Source organism: Zootermopsis nevadensis, unplaced genomic scaffold (genome assembly GCF_977971745.1).
Source record: "Zootermopsis nevadensis isolate Lab colony 2312 unplaced genomic scaffold, Znev_1.0 Znev_ptg000061l, whole genome shotgun sequence".
Classification (NCBI taxonomy): Eukaryota; Metazoa; Arthropoda; class Insecta; order Blattodea; family Termopsidae; genus Zootermopsis; species Zootermopsis nevadensis.
In genome coordinates, this window is record NW_028259192.1 from 16,015,934 (window position 1) to 16,030,684 (window position 14,751).

The 14,751-nt window shown below is 38.2% G+C and overlaps 1 long non-coding RNA gene across 2 annotated transcripts; it reads right to left on the reverse strand.

The window, feature by feature from the left end:
- Positions 1-1,574: 1,574 nt before the first annotated feature.
- Positions 1,575-14,309, reverse strand: LOC110837082 (uncharacterized). Of its 2 annotated transcripts, XR_002545569.1 has the most exons (4): positions 14,233-14,309; positions 11,305-11,385; positions 10,840-10,971; positions 1,575-1,858 (listed from the first exon to the last, which is right to left on the reverse strand). It is a non-coding gene; the product is annotated as an uncharacterized LOC110837082 (long non-coding RNA). The 2 variants fall into 2 exon arrangements; XR_002545570.1 differs by lacking the exon at positions 10,840-10,971.
- Between the last annotated feature and the right edge of the window lie 442 nt (positions 14,310-14,751).

Here is a 14,751-nt window from a genome sequence, read left to right on the forward strand (position 1 = left end):
AATTACTCGTTACTACTTTAGCAAATAAAGTCATAGCTGAAGTGTGCTAACCACTATTTGTAGCCACCCTTGATTCGGTATGGTTTGTATTCTGAAATGAAGCCAAGACCGATAATTCTGAGAACGGTGTGTTATATTCAGATACCCGGAAAAATCCTTCCAGAGACCAATGCTGGCTTTGATAATGAACAATAGTCGATGTGTTAAAGTAGACCTTAACATTAGTGACTATAGCATCTGAAACGAAAAGCATTTTACATGCGCTGAGAATCTAATAGACACACTTGGTTCCTCAGTCTTGGAAGAATAAAAAATTAAAGACTTTTGAGGAGAAGATGGTGAAGAGAATATTTGGACATTCAAAGGAAAGTAAAAGGGGTCTGGAGAAAATGGTATAATTCAGAGCATCATAATTCGTATTCTTGAGATTCTGTTCGGATGATCAAATCAAGGAGTATGAAAATGGGTCGGAGTATGTAACACACGTGGTAGCCATGATAAACAGATACAAATTTTAGTTGGGAACTCTTAAAAGAAGAGTCTCTATGGACGATTTGGGCTTAGATGGGAGAATAGAGAAATAATATGTGAGTGTGGTTTGGATTTATCACTCAACAGGGACCAGTGGCAAACTGTTGTTACAGAGGCAATGGAATTTCGGGTTCCATGAAGGCGGGGGGGGGGGGGGGGGGAGAGAGAATTTCTTGACTAGTTGAGCGACTGTTAGTTTGTGAGATTTGAGGTTTTCACAGCGACAAGCATGAAGATGACTATCTCTTGGGCTGTTGGGCCGCGTAGTCTGGTAGAAGTGTATCGACATTTAAGAGATTCTTTCTGCCTCCATAATCAGCGAGATAATGGAGGTGACCCGCAGTGGTACTGATTGTTTGCCTCTGTGCCAAGCTCGGCTTCAACCACGGCTACCGACCCGATAGAACTCAAATGTAGACAATCGGCGAGCAGCCTTCATATTCCCCCATCCTCTGTATGAATTACGCAACTAATTTTCCAAGTTCCTGCTGCAAAATGGCTCTAAACTGTAGTTCGCTGTGAAATATACCCCCCTGTAATGAGCAGTATGCTGAGGCCAAAATCACAGGAATTCCTATCACATACGGCAGATACAGCAAAGTAACAGGAATTCATATGAATGTGAATTTCTCTTCATAATAACAAGTGGAGATTTATCATTTATGCATCTCAGGGCCATACGATGAAAACACACCCATTGTTTTGTTAAGAAACAATGTAACTTGTATTATCGTACCAGTAGATTCAAAGAACAGCTTTGAAATTAACCCTCTGAAGCCTAGTTACTTTGATTAGTATTTATGTAAATGAATAAGGAGGATATGTAACGGTCTAAAATAAAAATAAAAATAATCTTAGTTGCAGCATGTTTTGACGTGTTAATACAAATGTCTAAATATGATAAGAATAGTCACAGAAATTCTGTAAGAGATTAGTAAGGATCCTGCAATAGAATTAAAGTCCTAAGAACTTAAGTAATAGTAGTTTTATTCTAGAAACGCAATATGTACAGAATTCTATTGCTTTAATATCTACTTCGGTTGTGCATGAGTACAATAATTAAACAATCATTTTGAGATTGAACTATCCTTCTGACAGCACAATACATTTACTAAGCATTCATCTCGAAGTCATTACCAGACCACCTTTTACAGAGCTCCTCTCAAGTCGTTATTATCACGTTGCCTTGCATGCTGCAAGTGAGGACCAAAGCAGTAGGTGTTTTCTCAGAGGTCCGTCCTGAGTAAGCTGAGTAACTTCAGAAGCACTATGGGTTGTATCCTCTGGTTGTATCGCGACCGGCAAATCTCTACTGGACGGGTGATCCCTGAAAAGACCGGGAAAACCCCAATTTAAATTTTTTTAACAAAAAAATAACTCTGGAAAATAATAATCCAGGGACCATGAATACTTCCCTTTTTTGTAACAAGATTTGTAAAGCAGGATCTTATATTATTATACAGTGTTGAATTTTTGTAACAAATACAAGAAATATGAAAAAATAAGCTCCATTATGAGTCATACAGTTTTATAAATTTACAATATGTAGAAGAATAATTTATACGTACATGCTTCAACACAAATTAATCCATAGATTATTGTTATGTTATCGTATATAAAATATTTATATCTTGCAATTTCGTATATTTCTTTTAAATTAATTGAACACTTCTTGTTTTGTAAGCGACTGAACTACAATAGTTTGAAATGCGTTTAGTTGAATTTTACGTTGTGCCTATATTAAAAAGAATATAACATTTAGAAAGTAACTTGGACTGCAAATAAATATTTTGTGTTGGCAACTCTGTTATCTGAGATCCCAGAGCAGCGACGCCGATGTTCCTTGCAACAGACTTCGTTGATAATGGAACTGTAACCGAATTAGGCGTACGCTGTGGTGGGGGCAAAATCAGTTCCCGAATATTCATTGGATTAATCATGTTTCTTACTCTGCGACCTCCTACGAGTGCTTCACCCTCAACAGCCCCTCGACAAGCTAGCTAGTGAGGGAGAAATGAGTTACCACAGGGCGAAACACCCCAGTTATTACGTTATTAGTTAGGATTGTTCTTATTTCTCAAACCCGTGGTAATAAAGACGGAAATCTCAGTCGGAAAATTGTGGCCCGAGAGCAGTTGTTCAGCCTCTGAAGTTTGTTTCGCTTTTCTTAAGCCATTCTCTTAAAAAACATCAGAATTATTTACGATTGTATCACGAAATTCTATTTATTGTTCATCCCAAACTTTTCATTCCCGTTTTATCGTGTTGTCTCATTGGTAATATTCATGCTGTTTATCTGAAAATTTAATTTATTTTATAATTTTGGATAAATTTAATGGCAGGATTAACCCAGTCCATTATTTTGAATTCGGAATATCATACTGCATTCATTTTAGTTCTGAAGATAGAGGCAGTGTATACTTTCGAAACTTTGATATATTCTTGCAGATTCACACACGTTGCAACTCAAAAGCTCAGCATCTTCATCACCACGAGAACAAACCTCATATATGCAGTGTAATTATAATCTCTAAGCTTAGTAGTATAATATCTATAAAATTTAGCTTTATAAGTAACACAACTCAGTTCCCAAGAATTGAGTTATATTGCAGCTAAACGGTAAAACACTTATCCTATGATTAAGCACTGATATCTTAGAGCGATAAGGATGCAGATTTTCATGCATTCTGTAGACTGTCTGGTACTACATGAACTTGTTTATAAGCTTCACGCAGTGCAAAAAGCTCCGTATAACAATTGGATAGGGCATAGCGTGAAGCGATAAATATCATTTTACAGTCGCCTATATTTCGATCGATATTCTATAAATACATGTTATAGGCCTAAATTATCTGTGAATAGCTATATTAATTTAGACGAATGTGCAAGGAATGAGCTAAAACGCTCTTTGGCGAAAGGTGTTCATTACTAAGCATAAGCAATAAATATGTTCAGTTTTATTAGGCATAATTAGGGACTTGTTACTCAAAATGTATACAGAACATATTAATAATAATTAATCGTATCAGTTATATGTGACATCGTTATGCCTACAAACCGATTCATGCATATAGATACAAAAGGTCGATTATCGAATACGGAATCGATAGGGCTATATGTATAATGTGCGTCTGTAGTTGGCTGGATCTGGAATCGGCCTAGATATGCCTTAAATAAGTTACGTCATTAGCTTACTTGGTAAGATGAAGGAAATTTAAATTTTTTATAAATTTTGGAGGTCAGTCTCTAAACATTGTTAGTTTGAGTCCTAAACCAGTCTACTTCTCTTAATTCTGGCAAGCCACGAAATAATTAATTCACTTGTGGAGATTTGTATCGAGTTTCAGATGCATAATGCGATGAGAAACAGAAATTCTCGCGTAATAACAACCAGACTGTAGCGCCGTAGGGCCCGTTCCAGAGGGCATGCGAAGATCTGATGGTGGTACTAGACACCTCCACCCCAACCCCAACTCACTGTGTCAGGGGGTAGTGGAGGGCGAGGCTAATTAGCCGATGACAGGCATATCACCAGCACGTCATGTCAGTCAGGCATTGCTTGTGTGACGGCTCTACGTGCGGCCTCGGGCTAACTTGTACCACCAACGTCCATGCAAAACTGGATCATAACACTGCCTCTGTATATCACACTTATTTTCGAGTTGCATTCTTTGCTACACACTGCTTCCCTTATCGAAATATAAAAATTACACGCCCCAGAAACATCGACGGGTCGTATGCGGCCTGGGGGCCGCGGGTTGACAACTCTGATTTAATAAGTGACAGTGACTTCGATGAAAATAATAAAGCCAGTGATAAGGAAAAATTTAAAATAAAAATTAAAGTTTACAATTCTGTATTTTGACCATTTAGAATCTAAAAGGAGTCTGGAATATAGAATGAAATATTTCGTGCTGCTGTCATAATCATGCAAGAAGATGATTAGTTAATGTTTATAGAACGACTTAAAACTCACAGTCTTGTGCATTATCAGCAATAAATTTTCTTTCTAGTTCTGACTATCTCCTTTCGACTGTTATTTGTTTATAAGAGAGGATACTTTTTTTCTGGCTTGGTCTTTGACGTTCGAAAAGGTCACGAGATATCACAAAATGTCAAGGACACAGCGTTAATATAATAAGAAATTATCGAAGACCTTGAATTATCCACTTGTGTCGCATCTAGTGTAACTGTGAAAGAACTGCACACGAGACAAGGCTCATCTAACCAATCTTAAAAATCTTAATTCCTACCTAAGAAACGATACAGTGCTTCTCCATCACAAAGATTAGTTGGTTAATGTCACTTCAGGGAGTCATTATTTGTTCTGAGAATCGTAAAGAACTCATAAATACACTCTGTGTGTAAAATGCAAAGTTACGAAATACAAAAGCAAATTGTAAATACACGTATTTGTCACTCTTTTTCAAGATGTTACAGGTGAGGAATTCCTTGACTCGCTAAACGACTGTTAGCTTCGAAATGAGGGCTTTGGTTCCTCCTCATGCTTAGTTGTAGTTGAACATGTCATCTAAATTTCGCGCTCTGCAATGTGAAATCCTTTTGTTTCACTTTGTCATTGCAACGTTCTCATAATGTGCTATTAAGTAAGATTATAGCTCACGCTATTTAAAAACTAATCTAAATTAAAGTCAATTTCAGTCACTCGACCTATTCCTTTGAAGTTGCCGATCTGTATAGATGCACAAAACACGGGCTGAACCACATGGTCTATTTTATTCAGTTTTTAGGCAATTTGTGAATTGTCCGTGTACCTTCGCTGCTTTTACAATATTACCCGTACATAATGATAATGAGTCCCATTGGGGGGGGGGGGGGCGAGGGGGGGGGGGAGAACGGGCAGGCGTTGTATAAAAGTGAGAATGACTTGGATGAATACAAGGCCGATGAACTCTTGAACTACCCATGTTGGCCATTAGCACCGTCATTCAGAGGATATGTGTAGACTGCATGGACACCAAAGACGTTCTGAGTCCATGCATGTAAGAAAGAAATCCGTGCTTTCTCACTTTAAAAAATCGTGAATGCATGGCTAAATGCAATGTGTATCCTTCGGATTCTTAAAACACACTCATGTGTCATACTTCACCGAACGTTGCAGCCGTGTGTTTGACACTTTCCTTGGAAACTAGTCATCCCGGTTGCTGGTTTCTGGTTTTTCTCGGTTCTTGAACATCCCGGGAAAATAGCTTAAAATTAAGTCACTATCGCTTCTTTCAAGTCGTTTTCAAGTCATTATTCACTTATAATCTTATTCGAGAGTATATGGTCTAAGCCAGCGCTGACAGCGTTACTAAGTAAATCACACACACGCAATGAAACAAATTTCCCACAGTTCGTATTTTATTTGCAAAAACGTAGAAAAAGGACACTGGTCCTTCCGGGGCTCAGACTGTTGCCATCGTTAAGAACGCAACGGCATTTGGGTACCGGTACTTCCGTTTCACATTGATGCTACCCGATTGTCGTAGCTCAGACCAGAGTCCATCTGTTCTGTCTGAAATGCTTAAAATACTCTACGACCGCTTCATTCCGTATTTTTTTAGACTTTGACATTCAGATGGAAGCATTGAGTAAGACCACACGAAACCTCTGTCAGGGCTTTCGTCATTCCAGTGGAGGCTGTGGATACCCCGCGTTCAAGTCTTCAGGGTTGATTGAAAGGTAGGCTACACGTTGGCAACGACCTGCAAGGCCACAAGACACCACAATACACACGAATACTGTGGACATTTTTACCGTCGTGAGAACCTCAAGTCACAACGAGACTTTGTCGGTCTTAAATCCCAAGCTGACTTATCGAATTTGGATGAAGGAGAGGCTTCTGTTACCCCCGAAATCTTCAGAGTGTGCCTAGAGATTTGGCTGAGGACGTCTTTGATCTCCGAACACTTTACTGTCTTGCAGGAAGATGAGCAGAAAAGGGCCTCTGCGGGCTGAGGAATGGTGTCTACCGGTCGGACTGTGTCTGACAATCCGAGCCTGATTTGCCGAGGACACTTGTCTCACGACTGCACGTAGAGAGAACTGAACCACAACGATGCGACACTTTCTGATTTGCTTCACACATTTTTCAACCTACAAACAGCAAAAAAAAACCCATTTAAATGGTTGTCATAAATTATACCCGTTTTGAAGGTAACATCTGAATACGATATTGAACAATTTAACAGCGCAAGTGATTATTTACAAAGTGCAAGTTGGGTACTAGGAGGATTCTCCCACAATTCATTGTATGTTAGGTTTAATCAAATCCAGGGAATGTAATCCTTCTGGAGAACAAACTGTTGATCAGCTGTGTTCAAATTCATTGCTTTTTATGCAGCCAGAAAGTTCGTCACCTTGTTAACAACAGTGTGTCATTGCATCCCCAGTGAACCACATAACCGCTTGAAACTGTAACCGGAAAATGGTACTTGAGACGCCAATAAATATTATAAGAAAGTGTTCCGATTATTGAACTAAATCCACGCAGGTACAGCTGTAGTACACTAAAACATATTTGATCCAAGTGAGGCCGTTCACCTCGGCAATTTCCTCTCCCATTTTGTCGACCGACTGCCCGGTTCTGCTCCGGCACGATGCTTCACCGCATGAATAGTTAACTGGTTTAAGACCATGTTAAGGGCTTGTTGCGTTTCTTGTATTATTTTACTCCGTTTAAGTACTTAAAACAAATTTCACGCTTTGTAAGATATTTTGCAGACTCTGGAAACGTGCAGTTGTAAAATTGTTGTTTCTCTGTAAAAGACGCCGTTTAGCTGTTTCTTTGTTTAACGACTGTAGTACAGTAGCTTTGGAAACAATGTGTTGGAAATTATTCAGCTCCACGTTGTTTAGATATTTAGGGAAGATATGTTCTGCACAGTGGGGAAAAAAGCAAACAAATCTATGAACAAGAATTTTCAATGTGAAATCTAGGAACTTTAAAGAAAACAATATTCTTCTCAGTTTTGATACAGTTTTTTCTTATTAATAAATTCACTTATCTGTATTTTAATTCTGCATGCTAGTCTAAATTGTAACTGTCGTCTATCCATGTCAACTGAACTTTAACTAAACCTGTAGGCACAACAGTTGTTTAGTAAAGGTGTGAAATTTGTTCACTCGCGTTGAGGGAAAACCACAGATTGAAAATGTTTGAATACAGGGTGTTAAGAGTGATGGAGCGACAGGAGAAAACTGCATAGTGAGAAGTTTTATAATTTAATACCTGTACCAAATATTATTACGATGATAAAATCATATATTGTTGCCCTTGTGGATATATGAACAATGTTTAATTTTGTTTTATAAGGGAATAACTTTCTTAACTTTGCATCTAGGGCGTCTGATTTTTTTTTACCGTCTTAGGCAGTAAGTGCCCCACCGAATGTTTAACACGTTAAATGAAGGAGAAGTCAACACATAGGGTAGTTGAATATAAAAAGAAGAAGACCGACGAAGACAGTAACAGAGAACGAAGAATGAAAAGAAGAAGTTTAAACTGTTTCCGGAACGTCCATGCTCCTGCACTTTCACGGGTTGTTGAGGCTTCTACTGATTCAGTGACAGCTGAGTGATAAATTCGTGGTTAAGTCGTCCACGGGCGCTTCTCATCTTCCGGCAATTTTGTGGTAGATCGTTTTATTACCACGGCAGATAGACGACGGTAAAGTTGGCGGTTTCCTTCAATTTCACTTATTACTGTAGTTGAAGAGGTATGTGCTCTTAAGTTTGAACCAAGTTGCGTCCGCTGTAATGGAGCATCAATTGATACGGTGTAACTCCTTTCTTCACACTGAGCCCAAACAACACACGCCTGTCCTCAGGGCAACAGTGGAATACATGCGGAAGTAGTGTTAGCATTATGTTGTAATCAACTTCTCGATGTTCGAATGTTGTATGCCTTGGAATGACAGAGTTTACTGGCTGTACGGATTTAAAAGTTTATTTTCGAAAACTGGATTGAATTTGGTTTGCATGAACAAGAAATTACAGAAAAGTACACAAGCCATTTGTTCAAAGTTGTTTTATTTTGGCACAAATCATAATTTCTTTATAATATTATGTCTAGTTTACTTATTCGTCTGGTTGCTTTTATTACAATCCGAGTGGACAGCATCGTTTTTGCCAACTGCGAGCTTTGTGTGTGTATTATCTCCCCAATAATTATAATGATTGGCTGATTTAATAACATTCCATATGAAAGCATGCTCCTAGGTGTCTATGTGCCATTACAATTTCGAATTTCTTAACTATATGCCTAATTTCGGTAAGAATTAGTACAATTCTGAATTGGGGAAATAGTGGAACGAGATATTTTAAAGCCCCCTCCCCCAAGGAAATTGTTTTAATTTTGGTCAAGTTTAAGATTAACCGTAAATAACAGCATAGTATGTATGCATGCTTTGAGGCAGAGTTAAATTCGTATTGACGACGATACCAAGGGACCATAGCAGTTGCTTGAAGCCTCTGCGTGGGGACGAATCTTGAATTTAGAAGGCGGATTCATTTTTCGAACTTCTAACCAGAAATCAAGAAAACAAAAGCAGCGGCTGAAAGATCAATGACTATATCAAGAGATCAATATATTTGAAGATATTTGTGTTCTGGGTTGTTGCACTGTGTAGTCTGGTAGAAGTTTACCGACGTTCCAAAGGTACTTTTGCCTCCGTCATATGAGTGTTAAAATGACAGACTACACGGTGTAACATATCAGAAGACACTTATCTTCATGTGTTGTTTACGATATAACTCACGTAAAATATCTGCGAAATTATTGTTTTCTTAAATGAATTTCTTCTGGTTCTTAACTTACAGTATATGTCCTGAACCTCACTAGGCGCAAACGCTAAAGGTCAAATTGTAACGTAGTCCGTTTTACCGTGTAACGTTTCAAGTTTGACTGCGTAATTTTGCTCGCTTTCCTTCTCTGAAAGAAGAGTGGTAAATTAATGGTTTACCACGTAGCAAGCTTTTCTTGCGGCCGAGAGACGACTCAATTATATCTCACAGCGCGAAAGAGTCTGAATAGAACCGTGACATCATCAGCAAAACATCGACATGGTTCAGTCGCTGTCGTCTTAGAACAGCAGAAAAATTTGATGATTATAGGAAATAATTGTAGACAAAAAAAAAAGCTTACACATAAACATGTACGCCTATAAAGAGTACTTCAGTAGGAGTACTCATGGCAAATCCGATAACAGGAATAATAATTGTTGTAACTTTAATATTTGTTGGGATCAGTTACGTTAGTCACGGGTAAAACTAGTTCCTAATGAAGAGGATGTATTCGCAGTTTTGTTGAAGAACGAGAGGATATGGAGAGTGCTGATGGACTTGTGTGGACGCTGTCATAAACCTTCAGGTTCCGTGAAAGACTTGAATAGCTCAACGATTATCAGCTTTTCAGGAAGGCCCCCGCTCATTGGAGACAGTTGTTAAAACATACGTTTAGCATAGACTATAAACAAAAAAATGTTATCAAACATTTATAGCGTACAAAAAAATTAAGCCAGTTGTTGAGACTAAAGTCCATAAACATCAGACCACCTCTTACTGGACCGAGACATTTAAATAGGAGAACAAATAATGGCGTGTGGGATTTAAATACGTCACCATTGATTCATGAAGATGCGTTGACCCATTCCTAATTGGACAACTCCATCTGAAACACATTTATGACGTCTTTGTAGTAGTTTCTGCCCTGAAGATGGAGGGGCTACGTTTCTGTGAAACATTGATAGCCACCTACAAGACTACAAGTCGTCATAAATCAGAAGACAAAAATCCAATATGAGACCCACGTTAGTGACAGATTTTATAGATGAATAATTAATACAGCGTGACAAGGCGCATGGGACCTAAAATTGGAAGGATTATTATTTTATAAACGTGTCGTTATTAACGTCTTTAAATCGTATCTTCTTTAAATTTGTAAGTTACGTAGACTGTAGAAATGAAACACCCACTCACGTTCTGGAGACCATTATAATATTGCTACTGTAGAAAATGATGATAAAAGAATTATTAAAATATTGTAGCAATTTTTCGTTTTTCTTCGAGTGTGTTAAAATTAGGATCACCATTGAGTTGTAGGCATCAGTTAACAGATAACAATTTTAAAATTCAGCCTAAAGAAAATTTGAAATATGTTTCACACTTTGAAAATATATGTGACAGTTTAATTTATCTGAAACCTAAATGAGTAACGACTGTACACAAATTTATATCTAGATTAATGCTACTGCATAATATAGATTACTTATAAAAGACAGAGGAGCTGGTTCTGACGTCATGTACCTCGGTAACCCAATGGTGGATCTTCATTTTAGCAATGCTGGTCTTCTGGTTTCTCTTGTTGGTTCGTTTTATGTCATCAGTTTAGTAACGTGATGTGACTTCGATCTTCGTATAACGGGAAATTACTGCTTCCTAAAAAAGTCCGTAAGTTTGTGGAATAAATTATTCAAGAAACTGAAGTTACACTTTAAGTTTACTTAAAATGCTGTTTCGAAAAATGATCATAAAAACAAGAGTTTCGAAAGAAGAGTTGCCTTTTCTCTAATTTTTTCACGACCATGTCATTTCATTTTATCACACTTTATCGGATGTTAGTGCGAGTAAAGGACTATGCCCAGTGAAGTTTGAACAATGATAAATTTCGTGACTCGCAGTTGATACTCGATTAACGAAATGTCTTTTCATTTTGTCCGTTTCTTGGTCAGGATGTAATGAAATACAAAGTTAGACAATTCAGTCACTTACGCGAGCGTGATGGTCTCGTCATTCGAGAGGTCCACAGATCGACCCTGGTGCAATTTATTTCCAGTGACGTACAGTCAGCGGCTGAAAACCAAATTAAACGTTTAACGTTTGATGTTTCCATATCCCAAGTTGGAATATGTGGATGCAATAACATTTACAACTTTCTTCACCTAGATCTTACATATAGTCCCTGTCTTGTACCTAACATTTCCCTTGTGACGATAATCCCATTCAGTACTATTTCGCTGCTTTTGGGTGTTAATTACAAAGTTCTGTGTTAATGCCATCAGCAAAAGCCTTAATAACCTGTGGGCTAACAACATGAACCCAAACTAAAACAAGATCTCACGTTTTAGAATTCGCTTCTTCTTGTAGACAAGATAAGACCCGTGAAATTAAAATGTATTATGCCAGTGAATCAAGTTATTACGTTGAAACCACAACGAAGCTTATAGCAGGCGGAAACTCCGTTCTTAAAAGCTTCCCTTGCAATATCTTCGGTCTGAACAGCTTCCGAGCAATATGTAGGCCTTTGTGAGGAAGATCAGATAACATTTTCTGTGCCTTGAAAAGACACGCAGAATGGTTTGCGTTGTTAAGCCCAGGAGTTGAAAATAATTGTCTGTTGTCTGCGGCATATCTGTACTTGAACGTAGGTGAGGATGAGGCCAATATTTGGAAAACTGTTTCTCATGTGAAGCAACCGAACTATTTCGAGACTGATCAACAACGTGGGTGTTCAAATCTGCTAATCTGTCTAAAACAGTGCTATCACACGTTTCTGTTAGTGGGCTTCAAAAATTACAGTCGGAATCCCAAACTAACACAAAGAAACGCGAAATGACAAGAAGGAAATACAATTAGGCAGAGCAGGAAAGTAGGGAGAAAGGTACGAAAGAAAGTAACAGTTGAATAACTGTGTAGTGCAGTTAGCCTACCTAGCAAGCCATTTTCACGTATGAATTGGATCGGGTAAATGCACAGGACGTGTAGGACTACACTAAAGATGGGCTTACATAGTGTCTATGTGCATCCGACAAATATTTACCTATTGTAAGGCCCGCGCAGGTGAATATTTTTCGTGTGCATTTCCCATTCAGAATTCCTTCTTCCTCTTTCCGCGTTCGCTTTAAAGACCTTCCGTTTATCTGAAGTAATTCTGTATTAGTTTCCTCGCTGTATATGAATACGTGATCAGATTATTTTCTCGATAAAGGCAGGTTTCCATTGAATTCGGGTTGCGCTTTAGACACTGATTTTTTTTTATTCTTCGCGGCTGGCTGCTCTGATCCCGTGTCTGTTACAACACGTGGCTCCCTCGTTATCACCTCCTAGACACACACGAGACCTGCAGATGGCTGCCTTACAGGAGGGCGGGCACCAGAGCGGATCAGACCACTTAGCCCGACTCCGTCATCTTAAGAGCATCTTGCGAGTCATTCATAAACAAGTTTTATTTCAGGACGTTAATAACAGTTTTATTTGGGACTTCAAGCTGCTAATGCACGTTATACAGAGGTTCTCACGGCGGCGAGTTTGATGATGGCCGCCTTCCGGGTTGTTTCGCCGTGAAACAACCCATGCTAACACTTCAGTTGTTGTCCAGTAGAAGATTGCAATTATTCAATTCAGTTGCCACACTTAATTTAGCGCCTTACAAAGGGATATCAATACGTCAGGTTGTGTTAAAGAATTAGCTGTGTTTCTTGGAATTAAGCTTAGGCGGAAAACTCGTATAAAACACTCAGAAATTCTGCCCGTCGACAAAATATGTGCAATATAATTTGGTTGTCTGCTGGAGAAAGGAAGAAGGAGGAAAAATTTCAAAATTTCATGAAAAATCCGTATGTTAACTGTTTCTCTTTTCGTATTATTAAGATAAGTTTATCTTTTTCTTCTTTATGCGGAACTGCGTTCAATTATGGCTGGTGTTTCAATATATAAAAATAGAATAAGATGTCAGAATAATATTGGAAGGTTTTATAAGGAGAGCTGGAAGTTGTAAGTACGTAGAACAGCAGAACTCGCATTTTTGTGAGACAGCAAGCGAGATTTGTCGAGCAAAACACTTTTTCGGTGTTCCAGAAAAAAATAATTTTGCCAATTCCGTCAATTTTATCTGAATAAAATGTGATTTTAATATCGTTTTGCAGGAAACAGTTCTTAGGGATATTATCTTGGTTCACATTGCTGTTTCTAAAAATTTTTGTAGTCCTGCTTGTTGAATATTTGCAGCGTTTTCCAAGAGGCTATTTTTTTTATTCCTGTTACGATCTACACACAGATGGACAGAAAAACTTTATTGTGAAATAGAATGGATAAGTTCTGTTTTGACACAAAGATTAAAATGAACGTGTTTTGCTGCTAAGGACTAGTATCTGGTTCAGAAGAGTAGAAGCACACGAAACGGCTGTTGTGAACTGCAGCAAAGGAACATCCGACGAGATAAGAAGGATAAGAAGAGAAAAGTGCTTGGAAGTGCGGCCAAAACATCATGAGGGTGCTAAGTGGGTCGCTAATAAAGAGCCTCTTCCACGTTACGGCCACGAATACAGGGTTAGCCGAAAACGGAATTCTTCAAAGTAGACTTACAATTTTTGAATAACTTGTAACGTTTGGTTGCGTGTTACAAAACTGTCGGTTGTATTAAAACACTCTAGTAAGCATTTATGTAACAATACGAAATGCTGTACACATTTTATCCTAGTGTAGTAATCAAAGACGCCTAATGCTATTATCAAAATGTATTCTTAACTTTGTATTACCGTTTCTCAGTTTATTTCTATATTCTGTTTCTGCCAGCATTTTTAGTTCTCAATTACTAAACGTTTGTTTGGCGCTAGTTAATTTTCCCCTCCCTAAATCAGTTGTTCTTTGAAGTCTCTCGTTGTTTTTGTTAGTCTTTTCATGGAAAAGTAGAGATATTACCTTAAAATAGGCCACGGCCAGGATCCTTAACTCCTTTGATTCATCGTCCTACACAATCCCAGTAGACACAAAAGCTGACAAACAACTGAATGAACAAGCAACTGGTTCTGCCTCAGCTGATTATTTGTTTCAATATAAATAATCATTTATGTATTAAACTGTAGGTCGCCCCATAACTTTGATTTCAGTTACTGCAACTTTATTATTATGTTTTCCTTTCGTTGTTTATTTGCTGTTGTTTTCTTATCAACATCAAGGAAAACATCGAAACGGATCTTAGAGAAAAAAGTTTATGCGTGTGTTGACTGGATTAAACTGACTCAGGATGGGGCCAATTTGCACACGAAAGGGTTCATTGGCGCGTTGCTGTGAACACGATAATGAAAGTAGGTTACATAAAATACAAAAACTTCCAAGATTCTTAAGAAGGATTGTGGCACCTGACGTTTGTACCAACAGTGGGTCTGATAGCATCTTTGGTATTGTGTGTGTTAGGGATGTCAGTGTAAGTCAATACAA